Below are 14616 nucleotides of genomic sequence, written 5' to 3' on the forward strand. Positions count from 1 at the left end.
CCCATTACATTTCATCCCTTAAAAGAACTGCCTTTCCCTCATAGAGCCGCGCTCTATTTTTACCCTTGCCTGGCTTGCGATCCTTGCACGAGCCGACTCTTTTTGCATTAATTTTTATTATTTTCAGGTAGAATACCCTTTGACTCAATCTATTACGCTTTGTGCTCCACATACTTCGGAGTTTTTACAATATTTTAAGCCTACTTATTGGGCTTTCTACCCCAAAACCATTACACAGGACCTCCGCTACCCAACAGAAGTGCTCCCTATTGTTATGAAAAGAGAGACCATTTGGGTCTCAACTTGTGGTGGTTTAAGGAAGGCCACCAACCATAGGCATGCTTAGGGGATTCTATGTCTCTGGATACAACTCTAAATCTGGGTATACCTATCTCTGGTTATAGGCTCAGGCAGTGGGTTCAGGTTGTGGCTCATACTTACTTGATGTATATGTGAAGCTTGTAGATGACCATCAATTCCCCCCCTGTTAGATAGAAGGTGAGAAGATGAAAATATCTCATTTTCAAGACTTTTTAATACTTGTGAACAAATCTTGTGGTATGAGCGAAATATCTTCTTAGATATTGAAGCTTGTTTCCAAGAAGCGATCCATCCAAATTGAATCTTTGTTCTTGCAAGAGGCTTATTTTTGGAGCATCTATTTGAATGATGGGTGTGCTGACCACAATGCTTACATGGATGAAGATCAAAACAATGATCTTTCACATGGCCAACTCTATGACAATGTTAGCATTTGACAATTTTTTTTGTTGTGGAAGAGGAGTAGTAACAAGTGAAGATGAACTTCCATAAAGAAACCTAGAACTTTGAAATTGAATGGGCTTGGAATAGTATGGAGTATGGAAAGTCACATCCTTGTCATATCCAAGACTTTTTCTATGTTTTTTGTTGATAAGATCTTCCCAAGGTGGCTTTAGAAGTGCAAACTGAACATCTACATCTTCATGCAAATTTTCTCCTTCATTGGGCACTAGATCTGAATCAACCTCAACTTCATATGCTTGTTGCTAATGGGAGTCTATCTCAATCTTAAATAGGGGATTGTTCTGAAAAAAAACAAGTTCAGAATGTTGTCTTTTATGTAACTCACCTCATTGTAGCTAAGATTCAAGTAGCAAAAACTCAATTTTATCTTATGCATATTATAGACAGGTCTGAATTTTAGAGAGAGAGTCTTTATTGGTTTTCACTATACTTTCAACAGTAGACATGATCAGGTTTCTTAATAACTCTAATAAAGTTTCAATTTTAGCCATTTTATTAATAGTCAAAAAATTATCACAATTATGAATTTATGTAAAAGAAACAAAACCCACTCACAATACAATGTCACTGCAGAGTATTATTTGTAAATGTGCACCAAACAACCTGTGTATCCCTTTATGGTGAACAAAACTAATGATTTCCCTCCTCCAAATAGAATTGTTTTTATATATAGTGCAAAAAATACACCAACAACAACTCTATTTTATTCATAAAGACAACTCTATAAACAACATTGGTTCAACTCTATAGCTCAAATTTTACCCATATAATTCATCTCATTTTCAATGCACAAATATCAACCAAGACATATGGAGAGCTCAATCAACATGCAATATATTCGACGTTGGAATTAGTTACAAACTTCAACGTAGAGAGTAATATATTCAATGAAAATGACATATATACACACATATGAACCATCGATAGAGGCATATGAATGGACCAGTCAAAATATGATGAGGTTTTAATCAATGCACAAAGAAGGAGATGAACCAAACACTACAACCAATAGATTTTAATGCACCTCCAAGAGTTCAAGCCCAACACATTTATAACTTCAATGTTTCTCTGACTCACTGCTCTGAATATGCTAATCTAGTCATTATTCAACTCAAACTTTGGGTATGCTAACCAACAAGAAAAAAATATCCTTTAAATGACTAGTGAGGTAGATATGCAGATGGCAAATGGGACATGGAGGGCATTGGTTGCAGTGGGGAATACCTCCCAATGGTTGATGACGCACGGAAATCTCTGAATAAGGTTGTGCCTAACGAATTGGAGATGGAAGCCAAGTTGGACAATTGCCTTGATATTACTTTGTGGTGAGAAAAATAACGATGCATATGTCCTACCAATCCATGGAATTGTCGATAACCACATAAATGAGAATACTAAAAAAATATTGAACCATTGTGGAAGCCACAACTTACATTCTTGAAAAATGGTCTGAGGATTTTTCTCTACTATACTTTATTTTAAATATCATCGAATGATATTTTTCTACTCTTCAGCCACAAGAGCATGTTTGGCTCTCTTCTTGTTCAAAAATTGACCTGCAGAGTGTGTTGGTTCTCACTATTCCTATGGCTGCTAATGGCATCTTGTCATGATATGTCACATATTAGTCAACCCAATTCATGTAACGAGTACTTGGTCAAGGATAATAAAAGGAAACAAGACCGCATAGGTGGGCATGAATAAGAAAAAACAATAGCATGCAGGGATATGACAAAGACCCACTCGGAGCTACACAAGAATTACTAAAAGAGTACCTTTCCATCACTTTTGTGACATGGTAAGATGTAAAGCTTAAGAAAATTCTTGCCATTCAAATGGCCAAGGACACTGGTATGTTAATTCTATTCAATTGTTGAAGAATATAGAATGCAATGTAGATGTGAAGAAATCGAATTACATATTCTAAACTTTCCATACCAAGATTTCACCAAAATCACCATTCTATCATGGGAATTGAGCCATCTAAAAGGCATGCATTGCAAGAATCGATGCAGGAGTTTGGATTGATTCATTCTAATGGTAGGTTACAAGTGTGAAAAGACAAGAGGTTTCAAGCATCAAAAGAGAAAGAGGTTTTGAGTAGGAGAAAATGAAGAGATCATTTCAATAGGAAATACTAACAGGTTCGGGATAGAACGTTGATACAGAAAATGAAGAGGTTGTTTCAATAGGAAAGACTGACAGACTCAAGACACATGTACAGAAAAATGACTTTGACAAGGTAGAAATACACTAAAAATTCAAAATAGAATAGAGTTAGGATTTCATAAAGCATCTGAGCGAATGTGCTTTCAAAGATAGTTTCGAGAAAAGAAACATGCATGTAAACTGAGACTGCATGTAGATTCAAACATGGGTTACATTTGTTGTTGTTTCCAGTTATATTATGTTGTTACACTGAGTTAATCAACAGAATGGTAGTAACCAACTGGAGTAGATATTAGTTCCTATGTGGCGTGCCCTTGCTTTGATAGTTGCGAAATGTGATTTAATTCTGTAGAGTGTTTTTATGTCTACATGCATGGTTTGATTCAACGATTTAGATCAATGACATCCTTTACTGTTTTCGCCATTTTCTTATTCTTGGCTGGAGTGTATCGGCACAGAGAGTGTGAACTCCATTGAAACAGCAAGAACTACCCTGGGTTGACAATTAAATGTTGCAGTCTCAGTCAATTAAATGTTGCAGTCTCAGTTCCTTAGAAAATTTGTGTTAGTATTTTTTGATGATATACTAATCTACAACAAGTCTTGGAAGGATCATGTTCAACATGTTGACAGGGTGCTCAAAATATTGGAGGAGAAACAATTATATGCAAAAACTTCCAAATGTTTATTTGGATTATAAGATGTGGAATATCTGGGTCATATTGTATGCCATGAAGGTCTTAAGGTAGACCCTAGGAAAATTAAAGCCATTAAGGAATGGAAAATTCCCACATCCATAAAGAATATGCAAGGATTTTTTGGGTTGATAGGATATTATCACAATTTTTTTAAGAATTATGGGAGAATAGTAGCACCTCTAACAACATTACTGAAGAAAGATGCATTTTCTTGGACTCTAGAAGCAAAAAAGGCCTTTGAACATCTTAAAGAGGCAATGTGCCAAGCACCGATATTAGCTACGCTAGACTTCACAAAAACCTTTATTGTGAAATGTGATGCCTCAGGAAATGGAATTGGTGTTTTTTTAATGCAAGAAGACCCATTTATTTTGAAAGTCGTTCAATCAAAATAAAGTATTTACAGAGCTATTTATGAGAAGGAAATGTTGGCAATACTACATGCACTTAAGAAATTGCGACCTTACCTAATGGGAAGACACTTCAAGGTAAAAAAAATCATGATAGTCTTATTTTAATACTTCTTAGAACAAATATTATCTTTAGAAGAGAAGCAAAAATGGGTCACTAAGATGTTGGGTTATGACTTTGAAATCATATACAAAAAATGGAAGCAAAATGTTGTTGTAGATGCACTCTGAAGAAAGGATGAGGATGTGGAACCATTGCTTTGTGCCATTTCTATTACCCAACAAGATTGGATAAATGAAGAAAGGGACGAATGGAAGAATGACGAAGAAGTGTGGGAACTCATTCAAAAGTTACATCATGATCCCAGTACATCTGACACATTTAGCTATAAAATTGATTCGTTATGGTACAGAGATCGCTTATACCTCTATAAGAATTCCTAACTCAAACAAATGATTCTTCTGGAATTGCACACCTCTCCATTAGGAGGTCACTTAGGATTTTTAAAAACATACCATAAGGTTAAGAAGGAATTTTTTTTGGATGGACATAAATCTAATAAAAATTTGTGGCAAAATGTTTGGTTTGCCAACAGAATAAAGTTGAGACAATTAAGACCCCAAGTCTGTTACAACCTTCATCCATTCCAAGACAATGTTGGGAGGATATTTTAATGGATTTTATCACAGGTTTACCCAAGTCCAAAGGAAAGAGTGTCATCATGGTGGTAGTTGATAAACTTAGCAAGTATGCACACCTTTGTCCATTATCTCATCCATTTAAAGCCAGTACAATTCCTACTACTTTTATGGAAACTATACAAAAGCTACATGGAAACCCAAAGATTATTGTAAGTGACAGAGATCCCATTTTCACTGGAAATTTTTGTACGGAGTTATTTTCTTTTCTGGGTGCTCAATTAGCTCATAGCTCATCTTATCATCCTCAATCTGATGGGAAAACTGATATAGTGAGCAAATGTTTGGAAGGATATCTTCATTGCTTTGTATCTGATGAACAGACACAATGGGTCAAGTGGTTGCCTTTGAATGGTGGTATAAGAATTCCTTCCATACTACAGCAAAAGTGACCCCATTTGTGGCACTTTATGGATATCATCCACCTTCCATCACATCATCTTTAAGAGGAAATTCTAAGGTCCAAGCAGTAGAATATCATATCGAGCATAAACAACAAGGTCTTCAACTCTTAAAGGATAACCTCACTTTGGTGAAGAATAGAATGAAACAACGGGCAGATCAACATCACAATGAAAGAGTTTTTTATGTAGGTGACTGGATATTTCTACAACTACAACCATACAAACAAATCTCCCTCAAGAAATCTAAGAAGGATATTAAATTATCACCAAAGTATTATGGTCCGTAAAAGGTGTTGCAAAAGATTGGTACTATGGCATACAAATTGGAGCTTCCTACAACTTCCTGAGTGCACCCAGTTTTCCATGTTTCATGCTTAAAAAAGGTTATAGGTGACAAGCTCCTAGTTCAAACAATATTACCATAACTTGACAAGGAAGGAAAAATAATATTGGAATCTGAAGCACTCACAGAAACAAGAACTCGACAGCTACGAAATCGATCAATTTCAAAGTATCTCATCAAGTGGAAGAACTTACCCGCTGAAGATTCCACATGGGAGGATGAGAATTTTATACAGAAACATCCATGGCTACTCAAACATTGAGGAAAATGCTTTTTTGAAGGAGAGGGGCATGTTAGGTCCCTATAATACTAGTGTATTCCCCCATTATATTGTCATTGTAGCCCTTATTGTTATTATTGTGCCCATGTTGTCCCCATATTGTTATTATTGTGCTCCATAGAAGCCCGCTATTCTTATTGTTGTGCCCTCACATTATTATTCTTATGTCAACTCTGATTATATTGTGACCCCTTAGACTCCTATATATAAAGGAGGTTTTTTCATTTGAATCATTAAAGAATTATTCATTTGTGTAATGGAAAGGAGGTTTCCCCCTTGAAGAGGCTAATTTTGAAGTCGTTGATCTATTTGTTCTTCTATTTTATGAGTTGGTTTCATAACACCACCCCACCGCCTCTCCTTGCATGGGGGTGGTGTGGCCATTGCATCCTATGCAATCACACATGCCAACAACCTCATATATATAGAACACTAGGATGAAAAATTTAACCTTCACTCAGAACTCACACGTTCCCTATTGTGGCATTTTTTGTTGTTGTGAAAGTAGAGAATCTCTGCTGCAAGTGGGACATTTCCATTATGGTGTTAGCCTTTCTAGTTTACTGGGAACTAAAGGCCCTATTCCCTTAGGAGTGGAATTTGTTAGCAATTGTAACTCTATAGGAATTCGCACCAAGCACAAGGATAAGGTTGCTAAGCAAGTTCGACCACAAATTCATGTCGTATAAGGGAAATGATCCAGATTTAGGTAGGAATGCAAAAAAATACAGAGATAACCATAAACACAGAGATGCAGTGGAAATAATACTTCATTTCATTAATGTAAAATATTGAAATATGCTTATAAACATAAATGGAAATAAACCAGCTAGGGTGATGGTAGCTTATCTCTGAGAAGAGATGTGGTGGCTACATGCCTCTGAACTATGTTACAATGAGGCTGGAAGGCCTATTTATTATCGAGAAACATTGGAAAACCCTAAACATCCAAAAACCTAACCCAAGAAGATGAAACGCCAAACTGTGGGCCCCGTTTGGGTAAATTGGTACATCAACTTCTCAGGGTCGTAATTTTGGCATACGATCTCCATTTGACGTGCACAATATCTCGTTAGAAATATCTATCCGAGGAATCCAACTTGGGGAAGACCAACATTAATCCATGGACCCATGTTGCTCCCAGTTTTCCCAAAAAACGTCATTTAGGGCCTCAAAACGGCTCCAGAAGTTCAGGACCTGAAAAACTGCTAAAAGTAATAAACTGTGCTACAATTAAGGAAACTGAAAAGCTGAAAGAAAAAATGGTGGGGGTCCAAGTGGACTTGGTGGGTGGCCACTAATATCCACCTCGATCATTCCTCCCCCCTTAGGAAGCAATGGTCCCCATTGCGTTGAGTTCCTCCATGAGATGATGAAGATTTTGTTGAACTTGGTCCCTGATGAGCCACATGCCCTGGTGAAGGAGTTGACCTTCTTTGACAACTCGATAGAGTTGGATATTCTACTAGCAAGTGTGCTTGATCTGTGTGTCCATGATCCAATTAGTTGCAGCTTGTTCCATGCAATCTGGATTTAACTTTGTGGGTGTGAGTTGTTTTGCAATGTCGGATGTGTCTAGTAATGGTGGAAAGTATGGCCAAAGGTAGTCCACATTAAACACTAGGTGCAGGCCAAGGAATGGGGGAATGCTAAGCTCAAATGCATTGTCTCCCATAGCCCTGGTAATGGTTTAAGAACCATATCAGAGTGGTCTGAGTTTCCGATAGGTTCCGGTAAGGTGTTCCTTTTGCAAATGCAACCAGACTTTGTCGCCCACCTGAAACTTCTATGACACCTGATGTTGATCATGTCGATGCTTGTACTTGGCATTTGATTTCTCCAAAATGTCATGGACCTACTAGAAAATATGTTGGATGTGCTCAATGAAGTTGTTTGCCTTATCTGTTTCGAACTGGACATGAGCCGAATCTGCATGAGTAGATGCAAATGGCATGGCCACATCAATGGGACATAGTGGCTGGAATCCCAAGCCCACTTGAAAAGGGTTGTGGCCAGTCGAGCTATGGAGAGCCCGTTTGTAGCTGTGCTGAACATAGGGGAGGATCTCGTCCCATGTGCGAGGATGCTTTGAGTTGTACATGTGCAGAATGTGTACGATCATCCTGTTGACAACCTCTATCTAGCCATCAGTTTGAGGATGGAAGGTCGTGGACTTAGTGAGTTTGGTGTCCAACATCAACCTAAGATTGGACCAAAATGTACTGAGGAACCTGTTGTATCGATCTGAGATGATAGACTGTGGGATCCCAAAGTGTACCCACACTCGTTCAAAGAAGATTTTAGTAGTGGCTTCTGTTGTGATATTCTTCTTGCAGGCCACCATAATAGCCATCTTCGAGAACCTATCGACGACAAGAAAAACACAGTCATTTCCATGCTTAGTGGAAGGAAGGCCTAACATGTAATCCATGGAGATGGATCCCCAAGGTCAACTAGAGGTAGGCAATGGGGTATAGAGGCTTTGCTTCTTGATGGTTGGTTTGGCAACAGTGCAGGCAGTGCATGATCTGATGTACTTCTCGACATCCTGTCGAAGATTCGACCAATAGAAATACTTCTGCAGTACTGCCACCATTTTCTCGACCCCAAAATGCCTAGCAGCCCGACTGTAGTGTGCTTCCCAAATCATCTTGGCACGCTCACTTGAAGGAACATAAAAGTCACCCAGGTGGCATAACAGGGCATCCTAAAGGTGAAAATCTGGAACATGATGACCCTCCTAGAGTGTCTGTTATGTGTGGCAGAATTCTAGGTCGCTTTGTAGAGAAGTGGCCAATCAGAAGTCTCGTGCCCACAAGAGTTGAGCACAGTGGTTAATGCCATGATCAGTGGTCGACTGAGGCAATCTACAACATTATTGGTGTTGCCCTTCTTATACTTGATATTCAAATGGAACTATTGCAGGTATGTGGACCACTTCTGATGGCGATCATTCTACAATTTCCCTTAGGTTTGTATGAACTGCAGGGATCGATGGTCTGTGTGAATGATCGTTTCCTTCCCCAAAATGTAATGCTTCCATTATCGGCAGACCTGCACAATGGAATACATCTCTTTGTAATAAGTGGGATACTTATGGACCGTGTTTGAAAGTGTCTCACTGTGATATGCCATTAGATGCCCGTGTTGAGTAAGGACTGCCCCAATAGCATAGTTAGAGGCATCTGTCTCGACCTCAAATGGTTGTTGCAAGTCTGGTAATGCGAGCACTAGTGTCGAGCAGAGGCGATATTTCAACTCTGTGAATTCCTTCTGTTGAGATTCAGACCAAAAGAATTTTTCTTTCACTCCTCCCTTGGTGACTTGACTCAAGGGCCAAGTGATATGAGAAAATCCTAGCATGAACCTGTAGTAGAAGTTGTCAAGACCTAGAAAGTTGCAGAGCTCTGTCAGAGTGGTTGGAGATGGTGAATCCCGAATGACTTGGATCTTGGCTAGATCCACATGCACCCCCTGCTAATCAATAATGTATCCCAGATACTGAACCTGTGTCATGCCAAAAGTGCATTTCTCCAAATTGGCACATAACTTGTATTGCTGTAGTGTTTGAAGAACTTGTCGGATGTGTTGGAGGTGCTCTTCCCAACTCTGGCTAAAGATCAAGATGTCATCCAAGTATACCACTACAAATGAGTTGTTGAATGGCCGCAAGATGTCTTCCATTAGCCTCATGAAGGTTGCAGGAGCATTCGTCAGTTTGAAAGTTATAACCAACAATTTGAAAAGGCCCTCCTTGGCTTTGAAGGCAGTCTTCCACACATCAGAGGGTTCGATTGGTACCCCATGATATCCTGACTTCAAATCGATCTTACTGAAATATTTTCCCCCCTTCAGTTGGTCCAGGAGGTCATCAATCCGTGGGATCAGGTACCTATTATGGAAAATGATCTTGTTCAATGCTCGATAATAAATACAGAGTCTCCAAGTCCCATCCTTCTTCTGTACCTACACGATCGGACTCCCACAGGGTGATGAACTTGGACGAATGTGACCTTTCTATAGAAACTCCTAAAACTACCTCTTGATTTCATCGTTCTCCAGAATGGAGCACTGATAGATTGGTCCATTGGGAAGCAGCACACCTGGGGTTAGATCGATGGAGTGCTTGACCTGACAATGTAGAGGAACCCCTGTGGGGGAGGTGAAGATGTCCTCGTACTCGTCCACGACCTTGTCCATCTGTAGTTGTCGTGTTGAGGGGCCTTGTCCGGAGGTTGTGGCTGCTATCTTCTTCTTTCCTTGAGGGCGTATCATCAGGAAAACAAATTTCCTGGTTTTGGAAATGATCTTACTGCATTTTTTGCAGTAACCAAAGAGATGGCGGTAAGCAGTGCTACCTCTGGTATCCTATACAACTTATTTCCCAAAGTAACAATAACAGCACGAGGCCTTGATTCATACACAACATGTCACTTCCACAAGTATAGTTGTCTGAATAATACATCACAAACTTCAAGGGAAGCAATGTCACACCATACCTCATCTATGAAGGGCTTGATGTTGTATGGAAGGCAACACTGTTGGCTCACGCGAAGATCTCGTTCTTGGTGAAGCCACCCGATGGTGTATGGTTGTGGATGTGCAATGGTTGGTAAGCCCAGCCGCTTCACGAACTCTACCGAAATGAGGTTCTTTTGGCTCCCATTGTTGATAATGAACTATAGTGGGGAGCCCTTTACCCACATCTGGGAGTTGAAGAGATGCTCCTCCTCCTCTAGATCTTCGGGTTCCTCCTTTTGGATCTTCGTGGTGGAAATGGTGGCGTTGGGCTCTGCATCGATAATTTGCTTCCCTTTGTCTTTCCCCTTGTCGGGTTCTGACTCAAAGTCGGAACATGCATCTGATCTGAAACCTTTAGCTCGACCACCAGTGACTGCTTGGCCTGATACTCACTTGTGTTTTGAGTGGAGCTCTTATGGAACTCACACCACTTTCCCATGTCCTTTTTCGGCTTCGAGGCACTGTTCTTTTCTTGCAGCTTTGGCGGGTTGTCTTGGGTTTCCCTGCCTTGGCTTCGTCCTTTGTTCTACGGTTTGGGAACACCTTTCCCTTGCTTTGGATTTGGATCCAAAGTCTCGCTTCTTCTGTTTAAACTTTTGCTCGACCTTGATGGCATATCGGTATGCTGTGTCGGGCAAGGGGATGTTCAAGAATTCTATTTCTTCCTGGATGTACTTGTGCAGGCAGCCACGGTATTTAAGTATCAAATGCTACTCTGAATCCTTGATACCCAACTTTGTGCGAAGGGTATAGAAAATATTGGTAAACTCTGACACGTCTTGGTCCCTTCCCTGCCGTAGTGCAGTTCACTTTATGTACTGATCCTCATAGCTTCCGATAGGGTAGTACTACTCTTTGATGGCATCTTGGATTGAATTCCAAGTGGGCGTGGTTGAAAATAGTGAGTCTGTACTTTCATCCTTTTGCTCGCAGTAGGTTTCCCACCAGTCCTTGACATGGGTGGCTGCTTTGAGAAGAGCGAAAATAATCTTTTCCCGACTGGAAAAATCATGAACAGAAAAATAACCCTCTAGCAAATTTAACCATTTATCGACGACATCTGCATCTATTTGACCCTCAAATATGGGGATTTCAAAATTAATTTGTACCTTAAACAGTGTGGCATTTCCAAAGTAACTGTTGGAAGCCAATGCGTCGCCCCTGGGTAGCCACTGAAGGATCTGGGAAAAGCTAACCATCATCGCATTCCTTTGTCACTCGAGGGCTTCCTCGAGCAAGATTTTGATAGGATCTCCTGCCCCCTCATCTTTCTTTTCATCTGCCATGGGAGGTTGTTGGGATTTGCAAGGCTGATCTTGCAAAGGTTCGACCAGTTCAAGCCCTAACTCCTTATATCCCGACCTCGTTGGGGACATGCAAATAAAAATAGAGAAAAAGCAAACCGCTTTGATACCACTAATCTAGATTTAAACAGGAACGCAACAAATTACAAAGATAACCATAAACACAGAGATGCAGCAAAATAATACTTCATTTCATTAATGTAAAATACTAAAATATGCTTACAAACATAAATGGAAATAAACCAACTAGGGCGATGGTAGCTTATCTCTGAGAAGAGATGTGGTGGCTACATGCCTCTGAACTGTGTTACAATGAGGGTCAAAGGCCTATTTATTGTTGAGAAACAATGGAAAACCCTAAACATCCAAAAACCTAACCCTAGAAGATGAAACACCAAACTATGGGCCCCATTTCGGTAAATTGGTACATCAACTTCCCAGGGTCGTAACTTTGGCATACGATCTATGTTTGACGTGCACAATATCTCGTTAGAAAGATATATCCGAGAACTCCAACTTTGGGAAAAGCAACATCATTCCATGCACCCATGTTGCTCCCAATTTTCCCAAAAAACGTCATTTAGGGCCTCAAAACGGCTTTGGAAGTTCAGGACCCGAAAAACTACCAAAAATAGTAAACTGTGCTACAATTAAGGAAACTGAAAAGCTTAAAGAAACAATGGTGGGGGTCCAAGTGGACTTGTCAGGTTACCACCAATATCCACCTGGATCAGGAAAGGAGGGACTCGAACATTGCTTCTCCAAGCCTAGTAGGTTGTTAGGAAATGAGTAACACTTCCTATGTCCAATATTGTCTAGACAATGATTTTGTTTTTCTCTACATGGTGGCATTCAGTGCTTGGTCTACAAGGCAACCTTGTGGCATTAGAAACTATGAGACTTCTCTTGTTTATTTGATCTCTAATCAATGTCGAATGCTTGTTCCTAGCTATGCCTTCCTTGTGACGATGATTTCACTCCATCCCTCCACTCGTTTGGGTTAAATCCATAACCTTCTTCTCGGATCTCCCCTAGTTAAGTCTTGTTTGGTCTATTAGATTTTCCCTTCTCTTGGGGTTTTTTACTTTTGTAGTTGGCCTTCCCTTCACTGCTATGCTACATTAGAGAATAAGATCCTATTTGGGGATCTAGAGGATGTGGCCCTTCACGAAGGCCTCGAGCCCAAACACAAGCCCAATCGAATGCCACCAACTTCCATTCCTCCAACCCCATTGAAATCCAAGTAGATATTTGTCAATTGGAAGCCTTAACTGACAATTCTGACTTGAAAATCCTTAGCTTGGTCAAGGTTGTATTTGAGCTTAAGTTTATGGGAACTCATGGTATTCATGTGGAATATAGCTTATTTATAGGGAATTAAATCAGTTTAGATTTGTCTTAACTCCAGATGTATCAAAACCAGAAAAATGTTAAATCTCTTAAAATACAAACTCTCATTCTATGTTACCAGAAACGAGAAACCGGAAACGGAACGGGAAACGAGAACGGTACGAAAAACGAAGTTTGGAGGTTTCGCATATAAGAAACGAGGAGAGAGAAAAACACCATATTAAAGGTAAACAATATAAACAAAGCATTAATCATAAACCTGCAATGTTTTTGCTCATGAAATTGTAAAAAACAATTGTAAATACTAATTTAGTTTTAAAAAAGAAGTAATAATTTTGTAGATCCAAAAATTTAGCCATCATTAATTCCAAGAAAATAGCAAACATTGATAAGAACAAGAGATTGGAAATATAAATAATTAAATTTGTTCTTTTGAATATATATGTATCTCTAAAGTCACTTTCAACAATTCATATCAAAATGCAAGTAAACCTTCACCTCGGGTTGGAATTTCTGATGCATCTTCAATGTGTTTAAATGGAGAAATCCCAGCGGATGTCGCCATGGTAAGTAATGTAGAAACTTTTTCTACAAATCATCCAGCTCTGATACCATGTAGAAACTTTTTCTACAATTATCTAGCTCCGATACCATGTAGAAATTTTGAATAATTTAACACATATTCAATGGAGATTATCCTGATCATGTACTAATGCGGAAAACATACACAATACATAAGCTCCTCTACGTTGATCAAGAATATAGCAGCATCAATAACAATAAAACATCAAGAGCATTCACACATTAACATAGTATGTATCACGGGGAAAGCATCTCGCTAAAAACCCCACACTATCTGTATATTAATGATTGAGTCATGTAACATTACATAGCATAATACTTCTCACAAGTATCTCCACCTCTGTTACACACAATACAGCTCAGATCTGATCTCCAAATCTCTTCCACTGCTTGCCTGCCTCCACTGCTCAATACCTGCTCAAGAACTGATGAGAATTGCTTCCCAAACTCGATTTTCACCTGCAAAATAGTCACTCACTCTTTGTGGACGTGAGCAAAGGCTAAAATGCGGGCCAAATACGTGAGCAAACTCATTGGCATACTCAATCCTTTGATTGTGCAAGATCTGGTGCACAACTATAGTCACAACTGATAGCAATCTGATTCTCTACCACCTGTCCCTGTTGAACTGAACATGCACTGACATGCAACTGAGTTAACTGATGTATTCTTTAGTTGTATTATGAGTTAATAATTAGTTTAACAACTCATCATTAGTCTATCTGCAGTTAGACTAACTACAACCAGTTTAACTAAGTTAAACTGAACACAACTCCATCAACTGTACCTCCAGTCCACTAAACTCAACTCACTTGAGTTCTAACTGAAGTCATGCATGCAACAACTCAACTGACTCATAAGAAAAACGAATTTCCTTCTGACAGCTGCATGTGCCACTTCCGTAGCTCAAACTGAAGTGCTCCAAGAGAATAAGATTAAGTTTATAGTCCAAATATTATTGTGAGATAATAATATTTGACTTTTCTATTTTTGACAGCCAGTCTAAAAATAGACTTGATCACTCACACTGTGATCACTCACACTTTCATCAAAAATAGAAGTCCATCTAT

Source organism: Pinus tabuliformis, chromosome J (genome assembly GCF_031772625.1).
Source record: "Pinus tabuliformis cultivar Carrire ecotype Pingquan chromosome J, CPIR1, whole genome shotgun sequence".
In the NCBI taxonomy this organism is placed as follows: Eukaryota; Viridiplantae; Streptophyta; class Pinopsida; order Pinales; family Pinaceae; genus Pinus; species Pinus tabuliformis.